The 18,118-nt window shown below is 36.0% G+C and overlaps 1 protein-coding gene and 1 long non-coding RNA gene across 7 annotated transcripts in view; both read right to left on the bottom strand.

Moving 5' to 3' along the window:
* Positions 1-13,847, bottom strand: part of LOC308064006 — a 37,107-nt gene extending 23,260 nt beyond the window's left edge. Inside the window, exon 1 of the long non-coding RNA XR_013928156.1 lies at positions 9,010-13,847. This is a non-coding gene — a long non-coding RNA (uncharacterized lncRNA). The remainder of the gene's footprint in view (positions 1-9,009) is intronic.
* Positions 1-18,118, bottom strand: part of CSMD1 (CUB and Sushi multiple domains 1) — a 1,231,811-nt gene that overhangs the window by 577,823 nt on the left and 635,870 nt on the right. The window lies entirely within an intron of this gene.

Genomic DNA, 18,118 nt, shown 5'->3' with positions numbered 1-18,118 from the left:
AGTTTCTATTACCCATAAAGGAAATCTAAAGTGATTACCTCTCACATAGACCTTCACTACACTTCAGCTGTCTATGTTTGGTAAGATGAATCACACCCTAAGTGTCCTTACTTCTCACAAAAATACCTCAAATGAATCCGTTTCACAAATAACTCGGTATGTCAGAGATCCCCATTTACTCTACTTATATCCCACCTTCTCCAACAATCCTATCAAACATTTTGTTTTGTTTTGTTTTTTAGGACTTCTCAGGTATCACTAAGTGCTTCAGCAGGAAATGGTTAAAAAAAACCTACAAATAAATTAATTCCCACTGCTTCTCTTTCTTACAATGAAGAAGAGCTAACTCTATCTGCTTTAGCCATCAAACATGTCAGTGTGCCTCAGGAGTGTAGAGAAATAATCACACAGGTAGGTCAATGCTGACTTTAAAGGTCAATATTCAACAATTTAAACTCCAGAATTTTATTTAATACAGATTTATTTATCTCTTGATAAAACAATAATGACCACAGTGCAGCTAGATTTACAAATGAGTTACAAACCTACAACCTAAGATTACACCCAGGGTCGTACAGAGATACAGAACAGTACCTAGGAAATTAGGAGCTGATCGCAATCTGAAGTTCCTGTCTTCCTTTTCTCCTACCTACCTGCTGGTAGGTACCTAGCACCTGCAGCACTCAGTTCCTAAACAAATTTATGTTTCTGAACCAATGATTCTGCACCTATAAAATGACCTACCAATGAGGAAAAAATGCCATGATTACTGTTTTCTAGGACAAAGTGTTTTTGTCCCTGTGAATGTACAAAACTCCTAGTCTGTGCTTCTACTAGGAAAGCACAGCTACTGTCCTAAACTTCAGTTCATTGTGTTTGTCCTTCTAAGGAATTTATAACAACCCAAAAGAAAAGCAGCACCAACTGAGCCAAAGTGAGAAATTCAGAAAACTTCTACCTACAGTTACATTTTGTAACTAACTTCAGAAACCTGGAAATGCAGCTCTGTGACCACTCTAGTTGCTGGGACAAAAAAGTGTGTATGTGTATTTACAACTCTAGCATACCTATTTTCAAAAATAGCATTATATTAGTCAAACAGTGTACATATCTTTTTTAAAAAAACACATAATAATTTTATTTTTTTTTTCTGTTTATACTTAAAATGTAGAATCTCAAAGAAAAAAAACATACACATGCACATAATCAAAGTCTAAAAATAAGTAACATTCTTTAATACAAAATAACCTATAATTTTTATACAGTAATGAAAAATTCTACCAAGAACTAACATTTTTTAAGAGAGAATGGGGAAGAGTTTTTATATATTTCAAGGACAAGCAATAACTGTAACAAGCTTAGTTGTATTATTTCCTGCATTCCCACACTGATTTGTAGCCAGATTTGCACTATTTACAAGAAAATAAATATTTATTGCTGTCCCTGAAATAAATGTTCAGCGCTGTTGCTAGCAAGAGAGGGTAATTGAGAGAAAAGAAATGCATCAATCTTAGTCTGATATTTCCAACTCCATGAATGACTTTCTTGACTAACAGCTAGAATAAGAAGTTTTTCCTACATCAAATATACCATCCCAAAGTTCAGACCACAGTATCCTGTACTTTATTATGAACTGAGATAGGCTTATGTTTAATCACTTGCCAAAACACAGTGGTATTTTATGTCAGGCTTTGTTTTTCAAAGTGGTATGAAGTGCCTAGAGGTGGTACGTAAGGTTGTATTCCAAAGCTCATTAAAAAAAATAATAAATTAATTTCCAATTAGGACTATTTTGTAGTCCAAAGCTAGCTATTTTGTAAGTCAACCAGCAACCCTGTTTGGGACCTGAAGCTGCATTGATTAGAGGCATCAGTGGTCTATTACTCTCATTGCAATTGTTTTCAGGTAAGTAATCATCATTACATTTAACTATTGTGAAGCTGCCTCACTTATTACTTACTAGGTTACATAATTAAGATTTAATTGCCACAAACACAAGGACCTTGTGAGAAGCAAAAACCCCAGGGCAGGTAGGGGCACTCCAATTCCCCAGTCAGGACACAACCCCCATCCCAGGCCACCGTGGAGTTGCCTCAGGGAAGCTTCTGACCTGGGGAGGAGGGGAAACCCCACACCAGGAGTCAGTGGTGGCAGATCTCTGGTCACCTCAAGACTGAGGGGGGACCCTGCCCAGGGGTACGAGGCTCATTGTGCAGTACAGGGGAAGAGCATTTGGGGACTGTGCAAGGCTGATTACAGGAAGTTTGAAGAAGGATTAAAGGTGGGAAAAGGGAAGGATCATGATAGTTTGTGGAAGACTGAGCATGGGAAGAGAGGGGAGTAAGGGAACACAATGGTATGGTTATTATGCCTGCCTGGCCGTTCCCTGTACCTCACTCCCCAGCATGATCTGCCCCATTTCCTCATGAACTCCATTCCCACCTGCCTGGGCAAAGAGGGGCTCCCTGTCTGGCGTGCATGCGGTTTTGCTGAGTGCTTTCTCCCTGTGTCAATCTGTATGGCCAGATGTGTGTGTGCACCCTGCGTACCAGTGCCTGTGTGAAGGACAGGAGTGATCGCTGCACCTCACCACTGGCTGCACCCATCGTGCACCTATTCAGCTACTAGATTCAACCAACCCTATCATTAATGATGACTGAAATTAATTTATAGTTGTAGCTGCACACATGATTAATCTATTAGAGTATTTTTAACAATAGCAGCATTTAAAAAGTCTCTCTTACACCCTTTTTTTTTTTTAAATTTCTTTTAAATAATTTGATTGTCAGTGTTCCTATTCTGTACTACAGGTCTGCTCATCTGGGTTTGAAATTTTGTACATGCTATTTGCATAGTTAGTTCATGATGGCTAAAAGCAAATGCTTCAGATAAATAAGACTGAAAAACTGCCAATGAAATTCCTTATATGGCTACATGAACTGCAATAAAAAGAGTTATTCAATTTCATTTAAAAAAAAAAAATGTTTGGGATTAAACATGAAAAGCTTGTAGATTTGTGCAACTGGAGTTTAGAAAACAGGACTTTGAGAAAAACTAACACTCAGCTGCTAAATAAAATGTCTATATATGTTATACTCCTGTATAACAAATAATTCTAAAGCACACCTTTGAGAACCTTTCTTTTTAATCATTTTGAAGAATATCTATGTGAAGCAGAACTCAAGTACTGCTTAATTTTCAGTATTCTCTCATCTAAGTACAGCTATGTTCTCTTGCAGTCTAAGGACCTCAGTATACAACAGACTCTAAGGATTTACTCACAAAATCATGGAAATTCCACATCATTTGAAAGCTTCTTGTAGCATGCAAGCTGTAGGACAAAGTCACCGTTTCACAGCAGTTACAGAAGTCAACACTGGAACCACTTCTATGGTGATGAAAAAGTGGATTTTACCTTGGGGATTACTGATGTAGGTCCTCCCCAGATATTTATAAATCATAGAACGGTTTGGGTTGGAAAGGACCTTTAAGATCATCTATTTCCAGGCCCCTGTCATGAGCAGGGACGATCTCATCATTTTTTTTCCTGAGTCTTGTTTTATTCTTGTACTAAGCACAGAAAGTGGTGATGCTAGGATAAGGCCCAGCACTACAACATGCTGAAACAGGACTTTACAGTGTGTGGTTGCCCTGAATGGTGACTTCCCCCACCATTCTCAAAGTCACAGATATGGTCCTATGGCAACTCAGCTTAAGCACAAAACCCAGCACATTGGAAACTTATAGTCTTGTATTAACTAATGACTGTTGTCTGTGCATTCATTTTTTTCATTTTCCAATGCATACTAGATCAATAGTTTTGTTAGCATCATCTCGATAATGAATAACCTACATAGTTCTTGTTCTGTAAGATACTGCTCTCTCCATTGTGTTATACTCCACTGGTTTGTATACATGCATGACTGCACACACACATTGCTTGAATACTTGGAGTTTATATTCTGGTATAGGCACAGGACTGGTTTACACTGAAAAGCTAAATCTAATTAGGAAACAGAAATTAAGTATTCTTCCTCCAAGGTCCCTTGACAGGTCCGATTAAATAGTTCTTCTAAGAACATGCCACATCAGGGACTGGGTTGCCACCACTTCTCATTTCCATTAACTGCATATTGGTCAAACCGATGTTTAGCAAAAGATTGCAGTAAACACCAGCAGCTGCAACACTAAGGTCTCTAATGGAAATTGAGCTAAGGATATGTAAAGGATTTAAGGGTGTGCCAGGAATAACACAGATCTGTAATCTAATAATTAGGGTATCCAGGTTTAGGTTCTACTGCCTGTATCAAGGATTGCTTTGATTCATCCACTGGAGGTTTAATACATAATTAATGAATCCTACGAGCTGGGATTGGAAACATCAGTTTCAGGGTCCTCATGTGGATGTTATAAACTAAATTTGTGTTTCTTCCGTCTTGCATCCTTTATTGCCTGCTGAAATTGAAATACTGCACAGTGGTAAAGCTTCAGCAGGAGCAGAATGCATCTCCAATTTGAATGGCCACAGAGAGGCCATAAAATAAAGTTCCTGGGAAGTAAGAAGTTTTGACATCCTTAAGCAGACGACGAATCAGAAACTGGATTTCCCATTGCAGTGGGTTAACACCCAGTAGGCAGCTAAGCCTGACGCAGCAGATCAGTTGCTTCCCCCACTCCCAGTGAGATGGGGGGAAAGGAAAGAAAGAGTAAAGGCAGGAAAACTTGGGGGTCAAGATTAACATTGTTTAATCACTGAAGAACCAGTGGAAGAAGAGAGAAAGAAAACATAACAAGTGATGCAAAGGCAATCACTCACCGCCTCCCACAGGCAGACGAATGCCCAGCCGGCCCCTGAGCAAAAGACGGCTAACCTCTCTACACCCCACTCCACTCCGTTTAATCGGTAAGCATGACTTTATATATTATGGCACATGTCTTCGGTTAGTTCAGGTCATCTGCCTGGTTGTGTATTCTCCCAACCTCTTGAGCACATCCTAATCTGTTCACCAAGGAATTGAGTGAGAAACAGAGATAGCCATGACTATGTGCACACTGTTCAGCAAGACCTAAAACACCCATTGTTATCAACACTGGTTTAGCCACAAATCTAAACCACACCACCATATGAGCTGCTATGAAGAAAAATAACTGCATCCCAGCCATACCCAGCACACCCATTTGCAGAGTAACAGCTCAGACAGTAGGCAGTATGTAGGATGGACAAAACAAAACCATCTTCACCTATTGAAGGAAGAGAATAAGCCTGTAAAAATACGGTACTTGTCCAACACCAACAGAAAACTCTGAAGTAAAAGAGATGAGTGAGTACCAAGAGAGATAACCTACAACCTTGCAGGTCACTATATTTTAGATATACTGATTTTTTCTGGATATTTTTTTCTGTTAGCACCCTTATAAGTAAGACAACTCGTATATAAGATAAATGTGTGAAAATCAGAATCTGAAATGACAATTTTTCCAGCTGACTTTATACATAAATGAGTAACAGAGTGTCAGTGACTGTAACTGGGACAATTACAAAACCTCTCTCTGAACTTTTCTCATGTTTTACTGCAGCCTTTGCAAGAGGTCTGCTTGGAGAAATAACTGAAGTAGGGAGATGAACAAATAAAATTCTAAGAGCTATGTAGCTGTAAATTTATGTATCATAATTTGTGGGAAGGGGGGATGTTCTGTAGGTACTGAAGTAGACTGTACCAGCCTGTCTTCAGACAATAAATGGTAATGACACCTGAACTGCATAAGATGTGGGTTTTAGTTCTAGGATTAGCTGGGACTTCCTTCTTTGGTATGCTCCTACAAACCTTGAAAAGAGAAGTGAAATATTGGCTTTGTAGATGTGAACTACAAAATATTTTCCAATTGGCCCACAAACAAATTGTCTCTAAGTGGCATTGCATTATTGTTAGAAATAAACACTTTCTCATCTATTTGAAATTATAGTTGGCAGGTAAGGATTCTGAAAAATTAGCTTTAGCAAAATCTTGTATGAGCCCAGCAGCTGCAAGTGTCCATAGAAGTGCTCACTGATCACCGGCTACTTCTCACGGAGACATTTGCTTTCAGGTTAGTGTGAGTCTGAGGAAGCAATAGGAACTTGTTCACCAAAATCGAAAATATATCCTTTAAAGCATGCAAATATTTTACTATATTTGCATGTCCTCAAGTCACATGAATGTTCACTAATAGCTGCCTCCATTTAGAGACCTTTCTTATAACTTCATTCTACCTGGAGTATGATAATTTCTTACTGTACATGTCAAACTTATACACTAGGTGAAGAATCACATATCCTCGAAGCAAAATTTTAAAGAACAAATGTTAGAGGAATGTTTGTTGTCTCCCCATGAACTGCAAAGAGAATGTTTGTTTTGGTGTGCCTCAACACAGCCTTTCATGATATACCATGGAAAATCTTCAGGACATCACTAAGAATACGTATTAGTGTCTAATCAAGATTCCTGTTCAAACATGCACACATATATAAGTATACACCTAGTTTAATCAAATTATGCATCTTTTATAAGCCACATAAATACATTTCTTTCAGCTTAGAAAACTCTAATTATATTTTAACTTGGGGAAAATATTATAAATTCTCCACACTATTCCCAGCTGCTCTTCAATGCACTGGGTGAAAAGTAAAATGTCATGGTTTTGACCAAAGTTAACGTAAGGCAGTCTTCCATGAAATTGATAATACTTAAAAAACAAGTATCAGAAAAAGGGGAAAAAAAAAGTTTGCTACTTTCCATTTTACAAGACTATTCAGGCACTTATTCTCTTTGCTACCACAATTGTCAGAGCTGTTCAGGTTTAATATCCGTAATAACTTCTTAATTGACTTTGTATTTTTATCGAAAATCCATCCTTTACACTTAAGCTTAAATACACTTAGACCTAGTCTAAAACTTCATTATTTTACAATTAGGATTGATCAGCTGAATTTTCTATCAGATCTACAGAATAAAAGTTTAAAATCATCAGCCACACCTAAAATTTCATTTTCAGCACGCTGTCAGTTTACAGTACATTGCCATCCAGAATACAAATTAATATTTCTATCTCCTTCCTGAAATCTCAATCAAATGCATACTTCAATTCCAATTCCACAGTTGTAAACATACTACTATGTTAGTGCTACGCAGTCCCATAATATTGTTACCGGTTTTGAGGGAGGTGTGCTGCAGTTAGCAGATGGTATGACTGATATTAAAAATTTCTGTCTGCCTGATGTGCTTCCTAAGGTGTAAGAGCAAAATTCTCAAATAGGGACTTCACTACATTAACTGCGTGAAAGCTCCTACTGACAAACCTTATGCCATCTCTAGGGGTGACAGGCAGGCACTGCAGGGTAGAGACACAAAGAAGCAATAAGGGTGAGGACCTAAGACAGGCTCAAAGTGGAGAAGTCAGAAGGCAGGATGACTTACCTGTCAAGAAAGAATACATTTCATAGCCTCTTGCAAAGCATTAAAAGGAAGTTCTTACTAACAAAATTAGTAGTCACACTGACTTCTGTGACATTATTTGTATGTGACAAATTATCAGTAAGTCTTTTTGTTATCAAGCTTTAAAAATCACATTTTTATGAATTACAATTCTGACATTTTAAACAAAGGATTTCATCAGAACTTTTCATTTGATTAGGCAAAAGCTGTTATTTTCCATGTAATACTGAACCTCTCTGACCTTCATGAAATCAACTGTTGACATGCAGTGGTAGATCAGAATGTGTTGAAAGTCAGTATGGATCAGACAGTCAGTATTCCGGCTGTAATCAGTATCTTGTTAGTAGAAGATTATGAAGTGCTATTTTAAAGGTTGCTTTTGGGAGGATTACTTATGTACCTTTCCAAAGGGAAATCCACCACAAAGGTACAGTATACTCATATATACAGAATATATTGGTGTATTTCAGTAACAACCAAAAATACATAAAGAAGGCTCAGACACTCCATATATTACAGCTCGTGTATTGAAGAAGATGGAGACTGAATGGCTTGCCCAAGGCTGCACAGGAAGCTTGTGATAACTGAATTCTGACTTGGCTGTAACACTTTTTTCTACTTCGTGAGTCCGCTATACAAATTCTTTGAGAGACAGAATGGCTTCCTTGGAGACCCAGCCTACCTTCTGCTTGTCCAGACTGCCAGAGCTGACCAGCTGCAGGAATCACTACACCTCTTGGGAGACAAAATGCTTGGGGGAATTGTACTTCCTACAACTCAGTGAGAGTTGGAATTAATGTGAATTAATGTGAAATAAGGATGCAATCTGTCAGTCGGTGTGTGCACATAACTCTCACAAAAAAGGGTAGGCATTTTCAAAACTTAAAGACGTGATAACTTTTCTGATATTATTCCCTGACAACATTGCCTGATGATATGAAAATCAGAATAATTATATGTGTGAACAAGAACAACCAGAGAAAAAACAATGGTAATGCAGAGGTTACAGATATTAAAATTGAAAGAAAGAAAGAAAGAAAGAAAAAACAAACCATAAAACCTTTTTCCATGACAAATAAAACTACACTGTTGTTCTAGAACAACATTGGGATTTTTATGATTTTAATGAACAGTTGGTTACCACCACAGGATCACACTGGAAAAAGCTGGAGAGATTTCAGCTGCTCTGGAACCCTTGTAGCTTCAATCTGTGACTACATTCATCCATCCTATTTTGTCAAGAAAGGGAAATCAGCCATCCTCGTAAAACACAATGGCTGTATGGAAACACACTGTAATAATTTTACCACTTTCTGTAAGACGCAGTTTCTCAGATAAGATTTAAAATGTATGAGATGGGGAAAGGTTTCAACTATCTTGTTTCAGTTCCATAACATCTAGCCATCAAGAAGAGTAAAACTCCCAGTTAAAGAAAGTCTCCCGTATTGCTACCAACATATAAAACCCAGCTCTAATTATATGTCTGAATCTTTCTGGTCCTACTAAAGGCCTACATATTTCTTACTTAATTTCCCACAAAAAAAAAAAAAAAAAAAAAAAAAAAAAAAAAAAAAAAAAAAAAAAAACCAACTTTTTCCTCATTTTTGAATTATCAAATGTAATGTCTTATAGACAGGATTCAGGCTGTAGTTCTCATACTAAATACGTCATACAAATAGGCCCAGTTTCATTTGGCATTTGATCATTCAGTTCCCTCTAAAAATAATGACTGCAATCACAGTTTACACTAAATTAATTTCACAAGATTGGTTTTCTACCCCTCTCATACAAAATGTATAGTTATCTTTCACCATGCCTTTTTCTAAAGCAGAGTAAGCCTTTTCCTTCTCTCCTGTCCTTCTTCCTCCTGTCTTACAGCCTGTTAAATCGGTTGGCTCTTAGCATTGCTCAGTAAAGTCCCTAAGCTGCATGACAACCGAATGTTGAATCTCAATAATACTTTCGGTTCTGTTTTGGTATGTCCTTACTTGGGAATTATTGTCTTATTGTGTAAGACACAATAAGTTTTCAGTGTCTATTAACTGAAAACAAAACAGGTGTAAAAAAGCCCTAACTGATTAGGATTATAAACTAACAGTGATAAATGTAAGCAAAAAAATTACAAACATAACCCAATATAATATCTCTTGTTTAAAAAGGGATTTTCACAGATTTATTGCATACCCCTCTAGTAGCAGTATCAGTGTGTCAGTGCCAATCAAAAGACAAAGCTGCACTGGAGACTGGTATCATTAAGATTCCAGCAAAGCCAACAGTAAACGCCACAGGGGAATGTAAGACAACTGATCCTTTAACCAAACATCTCTCTCATATGCTTTGTACTATATTCGATGTCAATCAAATATTCGGTCACACATCCATACATCTACTCTGATCAGCAGGTATGGAAAGAATGCCACAAAAGATGGTTAAAAAGGAAGGGAAGCATGAGATGATATCATGCTGGAAACCTTAAAGACATCACAGATGCTTGGTCTTTCAACAGTTTAAATGTATCACGTTCCTAAAAGTAGCCCATGTGTATCACTAAGAGTGGATATCTGTTTCCTCAAGTCCACAATTTTTTCCTCGCTACAAATGAAAGACAAAACCACTGACCTACTGAAGAGTACACAGTCCTCAGACTTAATTATTAAAATCCAAATGAAACATAAGCTAATGACCGATAGATATTAGAAGACAAAATAGTCCCCAAAACACACACCAAAGAAACATAGTACAAGGCAAACAGGAAGATTTGCACAAATATCAAAGCACCAAATGTTCACATCATATGGTGAAGAAATAGCATGATTGATTAGCAAGTAACCACCCTGCTAAAGAAAGAGTTTACATAAATATAAATGCACATCTTGATACAGGTTTCAGGGATGAACATGTATGCTGGTAATAACATATAATGTCAACACCAGCTATAAATGCAATTTATGTATTCTGATTTATGTTTGCTCTCATTAAATATATGAAAGGGATATTAGTGTGGTTCTTTTTTCTACAAGTTCCTAAATATGGATGAAGAATAACACATGAAGGAAAAAGATGTTCTGAACTGCCTCATTATTTCCTCTCCTACTACTGCTAAACTGAATGCTTCCTGTATGTTGAACATCTGTATCTAGATATATAAAATCTATGTATCTAGCATGAAACGTTTCTCTGCAGATATTTCTTCATCACTATCCCCAGATCCTGATATTTTAACCACTCTTCTTCTCTATACCAATTTGTCCTTAGATTTTCAAACATAGTTATATCCGTAGACTTTGGCACCATTCAATAACACTTGGCTTTCTGCCAAGCTTTTGTTTTATTCCTTTAAGTTATTAATTTTCAAATCTTTGAGGTATCTTCTTATTCCCTAGGTCAGAGAAATTCTACTCCTACTATGACTTTGACTCTGCAGAAATTTCATAAATGGCCACAAAATTCTGTCCATGAAAAAAATTTAAAAATAGTAGTAAGATTTGCATAAGTTCTATACTTGGGTCATCCAAACATACCCGGATTTTTTGTATTATTGTTGTAGTCTGCAACTAAGTTCTGTAGGTATTATTCCAATATATTAGTGTTCTGGTTTTAATATGGGGAAAGACAAATTTTTTTAATATACTGCTATTATGGTTAGTAGGAAAACAGCTCAATATTGCTAATTAAGCTATTTGTCAGATCCTCTGTTTCAGTTTTATTATATACATGGGCATTTTGGGTTTTTTTCTCCCCTAAACCATTAGGAATATAAAAACAAATCAGGTAATGTTCTGTTAGTACTATTTACCCCCAGAGTACACTATTATGAATGCAGTTAGCTAAGTGCAGGGTATGAAAGGATGTCTTAACAATTTAATTTAATCTAAATGTCTTCACACATGTAGCTTTTGTTTGATTATGCCACTGGAGCAGAGCATGGTTCCAGGTATATTAAATACATAGAAAACACATTTCATGATTTAGATTTTCAGACAGATATGAGTAAACAATCTAATCTTAATTTATTTTAAGTATTATAGTAATAACTGTAGTTTCTGAAAGGTTCTTTGGTTGTTGTTTTTTTTTTTTAAAACCCCAAGAAAAAGAAATTAAAAATTTTAAAAGTAAGGTTGGGTATTTGTCAATATTTCCTGTAGGCATGCAAACAAAATCTTAACGTGTAACAATCTATCAGAAATTTAGCTTGTTTCTCTTATCTATCACTATCTGCATAATCATTCCGGTTAAAACAAATAACAAACCCAAACACATTTGTAAAGTAGCAAAATAGGCTTATTTGCTTTTTTATTCTTCATAATAAGCTGTAGTGATTCCACTGAACCTTTGTCAGGGTTAAATGTAGCCAAAGATAGCAACAACTACCCAACTTCTATCAGTTATAATGAGGTTGGAAAAGCTGATTTCTTGCACATCATACAGAATACTTGCTTCTAGTGGTCTATATTATACACAATTAATTCAGGAAATAAGCTCAAAATCAGCTGAATAACATGTTTAAGATCAGTTTTCATGCTCTGTCGTTTGCTTTTCTTTTATATTTCATGTATTCTTCCATTACATTAGGTTTTTTTTAGTTTCTTTCCAAATTATCTATAGGCTCAAATATGACTCCACAAGAATAGTAGGTAAAATATCAGCATTTTAAAGACTCAAAACATCTCCAGTGTGCAGGTATACCATAAAACAAAAGAGAAGGAAAATAGATCAAAAAACTAAGAAAGGTATGCATTTCATATTGCTGTATCACACTCACTACAGACTCCCCTAAACAGAGGCTTTATTCCTAATTCAGGTATACCAGATGCATAGTTAAAATTTCTGAACTTGCATGCCAAAATTCATACACAAATGCCCAAAATTTAGATCTGTGTCTACAGATAAGTCCCATTGTTTTCCACAAGAGCTCTACATTACTCAGTGCAGGATGATAGCATGCTGTATGAATATTTTGCACATATTTGTGATGGTTTCTGAGCAAGTAAGTCTTTAACATATTTCAAGTGGTATTTTTAATACATAACTAGAAAACACTATAAAATCCTGCAAATTTCCACCAATGTAAATGGAACATTTTTTGTCTAAAGAAAAAAAAAAAAAAGCATAACAAAGAGATATTTCAACTATTTCAAACCAATTTAAGTCACTGTGTTTTTTCACTAAAAAGTTGTCATTCCATAGGAAAGCTGCCTAAAGATCTAATAGTGTATAGCAAAAAGCACATTATAATCAGAGAATCATAGAATCATCTAGGTTGGAAAAGACCCTTCAGATCATCAAGTCCTACTGTTAACCCAGGACTGCCAATTTCACCACTAAACCATGTCCCTAAGCAGCACATCCTCAAACTCTTTAAACATATCCAGGAAAATGTAAAAAATTCCACCACCTCCCCGGGCAGCCTGTTCCAATGCTTGATCACCCTTCCTGTGAAGAAATTTGTTCTAATATCCAATCTAAACCTCTTCTGGTGTAACTCGAGGCTGTTTCCTCTTGTCCTGTCACTTGTTATCTGGGAGAAGAGACCAACACCCACCTCACTACAGCCTCCTTTCTAGTAGTTGTAGACAGCACTAAGGTCTCCCCTGACCCTCCTTTTCTCCAGACTAAACAACCCCAGTTCCCTTAGCAGGCTCTTGTAAAACTTATTCTCCAGACCCTCCACCAGCTCTGTTGCCCTTCTCTGAACACACTTCAGCACTTCTGCATCCCTCTTGCAGTGAGGGGACCAAAACTGAACACAGGATTCGAGGTGCAGCCTCACCAGTGCCAGGAACAGTGAGACGATCACTTCCCATTATGAAGGATGCAAACAATGGGATAATGTTTACTGAGTAAGATGTAGATTTTTTGAAAACTTGAATTATGTTAGGGTTATGAATCGTTTAGGAGCTTATGAGTACCAGGTCTAAGTGGAAAAAAAACTATTCTATTTCCAATTAACTAAAAGATTTAAGTTTAATATTTGTGTTATCTCTGTTAGCAGTTATCTAAGACCTTTTGGTCATCTGAATGATTAAAGAACATAAAAGATTTCCTCCTGAAAGTACATGGCTAGTAGTCATGAATTTTTTTTAATTTTAGGCAGAAAAAATATACAAAGTTACAATGATGTTCATGCTGCATGTACTCATTTTTCTTCTCCATAAGCCATTTTTGCTAGGCAACACATTAAAACCCCAAAGACATGAATTTTTCTGTCACGCACTGACATAGTACAGAATCTACCTATCTATCAATATCTGACAATTTTCTCCATGGATATCTATGTCAGTCTGTTTATAGCCACAGAATACTAATACCCCTGTGAAAATGCAGTGATTGTTAGTATATGATAATAACATGAGCATGGTTTTGTGCATCCACAAACTAGCACAGTCTGCAAAGACTTCCTGTGCAATCAACGGGGTCTCAAATACTCTTTTTTCCTAAAAATCTAGATATTATAGCTAGATTCAACACCTGTCAATATTAAAAAACTTCATGACGTGTATGAATTTACCCTACTATCCAACCTTCTAGTTAGGTGACTAAAGATCCCTTGGAATTTACAATACCCCTATGGGTGGCAAACAAATGCTGATGTAAAACGAATTCCCAAGAGCTGATACTACTGAGCTCTGTCATTGGCATATCTTTAGCTACACCTTGACCTTTTCTACCTTTTTGCATTCTAGCATGTCTCATATGTTAAAGAATTTAAGTGTCTGATCTCATACTGCCAGCTCAACACTGGGTGAATATGTCGGGCTGGTGAAGACATCCTTAGCTGCAGCTAGCAGGCTGTATCAGTGACTTTGGGTTTTACTTATTTATGTACTTATTCCTGCATTCCACTGACCTAAGCCATACAGGCAAGCAGTGCGAGGCAGAGAAGCAGATGTTTCTACCTTCTTTTGAAAGACAAAAGGTGAGCAGGAATATCAGAGTTCAAATACCTTTGCTTAAGTTATTATAGTACCGTTGTCGCTACCCTACCCTTCCCTGTATTTTATTTAATATAAAAACCACCCACATATTGTAGATTTTTAATGGCCACCATTATCAGCAAAAATAAAATCATTGTAAACTATTAACAAAGATCAGTATAATATTTGCAGTCTTCATTTAAATCTCTCTACTTAGGTAGGAGGCAATTTACCTGGTCAGATGCTGTCAGTCTATGTGAGAGATTGATTGCTTCATCCATTGAACAATTCTGCCCATTGCCATATTCTACCCCCAAATTATACACAATTCCATTCCTTTTGTATATGATGTACTATGGCTTTTTGGTGTGTTTTTCCAGTAATGTATATTCTATTTGTTCAAACTAATTTCCACAGTTAATCCCAATGTTTTAGTTCCTTCCCACCTACTGGAATTTTATTCATTTATTTTTAATATTTTTTTCCTCTTTATTAATGCCTCCTGTTATTTATCTATTATAATCTACCTTTGCTCTAACTCAGCCTCAATGATTTAAACATGGATTAGTTTTCAGGATGTTTAATCACCTAATTAAGTCACCGGTTTAACTAAAATGAAATGTCCTTTGAAATCAGCACTTCTGTGAGGATTGATACAAAAAAGTATCGTTAAAGCACTATGTTTGTTTACCTCCATTCAGAAATTTAGAAACTTATAAAGTCTTCCATTTGCATTTATTTTAATTAAATATTATCTCTTCACTTCAAAGGCAATTTGTTTGACTAGATTCTAGAAATATTGTCAATGTCACAGAAAGCAGTTATGCCTGAGCAGTTCCATTACTTCAGTATCAGCAATAAGATGAGTGGTTCACCTAGATAAGCACTCTGTCTGTCAGCTGTAAAAATATGTCATACAGGCAGCAATTTGAGTGTTAGGCACTTCCTAGGACCACGGCAACTTCTTTGTATTTAATGAAAGACTACACTGCACACAAAAATAATAGTAGTCTAAGACACCAAATAGATCTAATTCTAGTAATTTCTCCTTTGATTATAGCAACAAGTAATGTTGCAACAGCAGTGCTGGTCTCTCTTCCTGCATTTGCAACTGATAAATAACTCGTCAAGCAACAAATTCTTGTAATGCATTTTACAGGCCATAAAATGTAAAATGTTACCGAAAAATGGGAAAAAAAATAGTTGACAATGTCTTGTGGTATATTGCAATAGCAATTTCTTCTCCATTCTTATCCAGTTCCAATTTTAATTTTAGCTAGCAAAAAAACCCACACACAAGAAACTATACTGTGAGAATTGTATTATATTATTAAAGGGTTAAATGTTAATGCATAACTTTTACATGTTACAGGTTAATTACAGCTGGATTTTCATAGCACCTCCAGGTGATAAAATTTCAGTTGGTTTTACATTGAAGTTGCTATGAGAAAATAGTCAAAACATCAAGGCACTGAAGTTTCAGCACATCAGTCCTCAACCCAAAAAACTGTGTACAGTGGCTTTGGTCTGAAAATAGAACCTGTTCTTCCAAGACGAAGATTAAGAAATATTTTTATGGATTCTGATTTTAACTCATTACTGAAAAAAAAAAAACAGGGAAAAAGCTTGGAAAATGGGGACAAACATGAACTAACCAACTCAGCAATAATCTCAAATTGAATATAAAACCCATTGCTCCGCCATAAAACTTTGAAAAGAGATGTCTATTTTTAGACAAATTTACACTTCCATGCTCTCGTGTGAGATACAGAAAATGATGCAAAATATGCAGAAAAACAATCTATTTTGAGTATATTGGATAAGCCATGCAATATCTCTATAAAAAGCTTTTGAAAAGACCAATTAAAAATATTTCCTGTATTATGGAGAAACAAGTGAGATTATGGAGAAACAAGTGAGTCTAGTCAGTCAAGGTAACACTCCAAATACACAGGTTATAAAATAATAATCCTGTAATAAGGAACTTCAAACCTAAGTCCAACCAAAGAAAGTATTTCTGATATGATGGATTAATATATTGGATAGATTACAGAACAATAGAAAAATAAATTTGTAAGCATAAATATAATTTATGCAGTATGCACAAGCCACACAAAAACTTACCAGAAGACTCCAAAGGCATATAGCATGCATTTCACTACATTAAATGTTTTAACAATACCATGAGGCATACATAGTTTAGAATTCAGAGTCTGATAGGTATCATTTATTCCATTTTTAAGACTTAATATATTTAAAATGCCCAATAATTACCCAGATGTTATACTAGGATATACTGAAAAAGGTTTTCTGTCCTAAGAATAGCACAGGATATTTATGTATAAATTTATGTGGTAATGAGATACAATTTTTTTTTTCTGCCCAGGAGACCTAGTCCTTAAATGAAAGGACTTTTTTCTTTCTCTCTCTTTCTCTCTCTTTTTTTTTTTTTTTTTTTTTTTTTACGTTCACAAGATTTTGTTTGCTTGCTTACTGAACCATTCCTAAAATGAGCAGTTTAGAGACTGAAATGAAACAGATTTTTGTGCAGGAAAGAGTTTTCTTTTTGTTAGTGCAATATGTCATTGAGATTGCAGGAGGGAGACGGTTTCCAGAGTTGGACCATCAAAGTTTTTAGAAGGTAGGTATCTTCCTTTATATTAAAATGCATTAGAAATAAAGACTGAAGGCATTCATGTGGGAAAATTAACTATGGTACAAACGCATCACTTTGAGCTGAAGATTCCTGTAAGTGTGATAGTCTTCTCCTTCTGTGCTCTGTGTAATCCTTCATACCAAGGTCATGTGTGAAGGCATAAAAAGTTAGTCAGCACACTTACAGGACTTAGTAAGAGCACCTGTGCGCCACAAAAACATCCAAGAAGATACAGGCTATAGAACTGCCTCATCCATGAATCTCTCCCTAATTCTTGCATAGATCACATTTAGCAAGGGAAGTTCCTATCATATTACTTAGCAATAGGAAAGAACTTCTCATTAAATTGTCTTCATGTCATTATCCCTTCAGCACAGCCAAATCACACTCATGTATCACTGAACACATATACAATTTGATCTAAAAAAGATGGCCCAAAGTAAGACGTGAGACACTGCAACAATGCTAAGCCTCCATGTGGACAGTCCTTGTTCCACAATCTCAAGGACAGATTTCGTAAAAGTGGGAAAAGCCATCTTTCAAAATGCAGATGAAGAAACAGCCATGACATCCAAGGTTGGCCAGGATAGGAAGTAAACCGCCTAAGTCATATAAGTTGAAATCTACGTTAAATCATTAGACTTTTAATAAAGCAAATGATGCAATTGTTAGAGGATGTCTGTAGTTAGGCTGGAAGAAATGCAATGTCTTTTTGCAAAATCTTTCATTAAATTGTGAATAAAATTAAAATAAAAGCAGTATCTGAAGATGCTTTGCTACACTTTTAAACAGAAACTATCATCTGTAAGTTACAGTCACTTGGATTTTTTGAATGAAAATAACATTAACATAATTTGAAAAAAAATTATACAAAATAGACAGAGGGGTGCAGATGAAATGCTAGTTATTGCATTTTGCATGACTCCCAGTTTCCACCTTTATTGTTTCAAGGGAGAAACTGAGTAGAGACAGGAGCGATCAAGCTAACAGAGGATCATCATTATTCCTGTTTTTGCACAAAACAAAATATGACAATAGGAAGAGACAACAGGAAAGAAAAATTAAAGGAATTGTTT

Source organism: Falco punctatus (genome assembly GCF_963210335.1).
Source record: "Falco punctatus genome assembly, chromosome: 5".
Taxonomy (NCBI): Eukaryota; Metazoa; Chordata; class Aves; order Falconiformes; family Falconidae; genus Falco; species Falco punctatus.
This window is presented reverse-complemented; position numbering and strand designations above follow the sequence as displayed.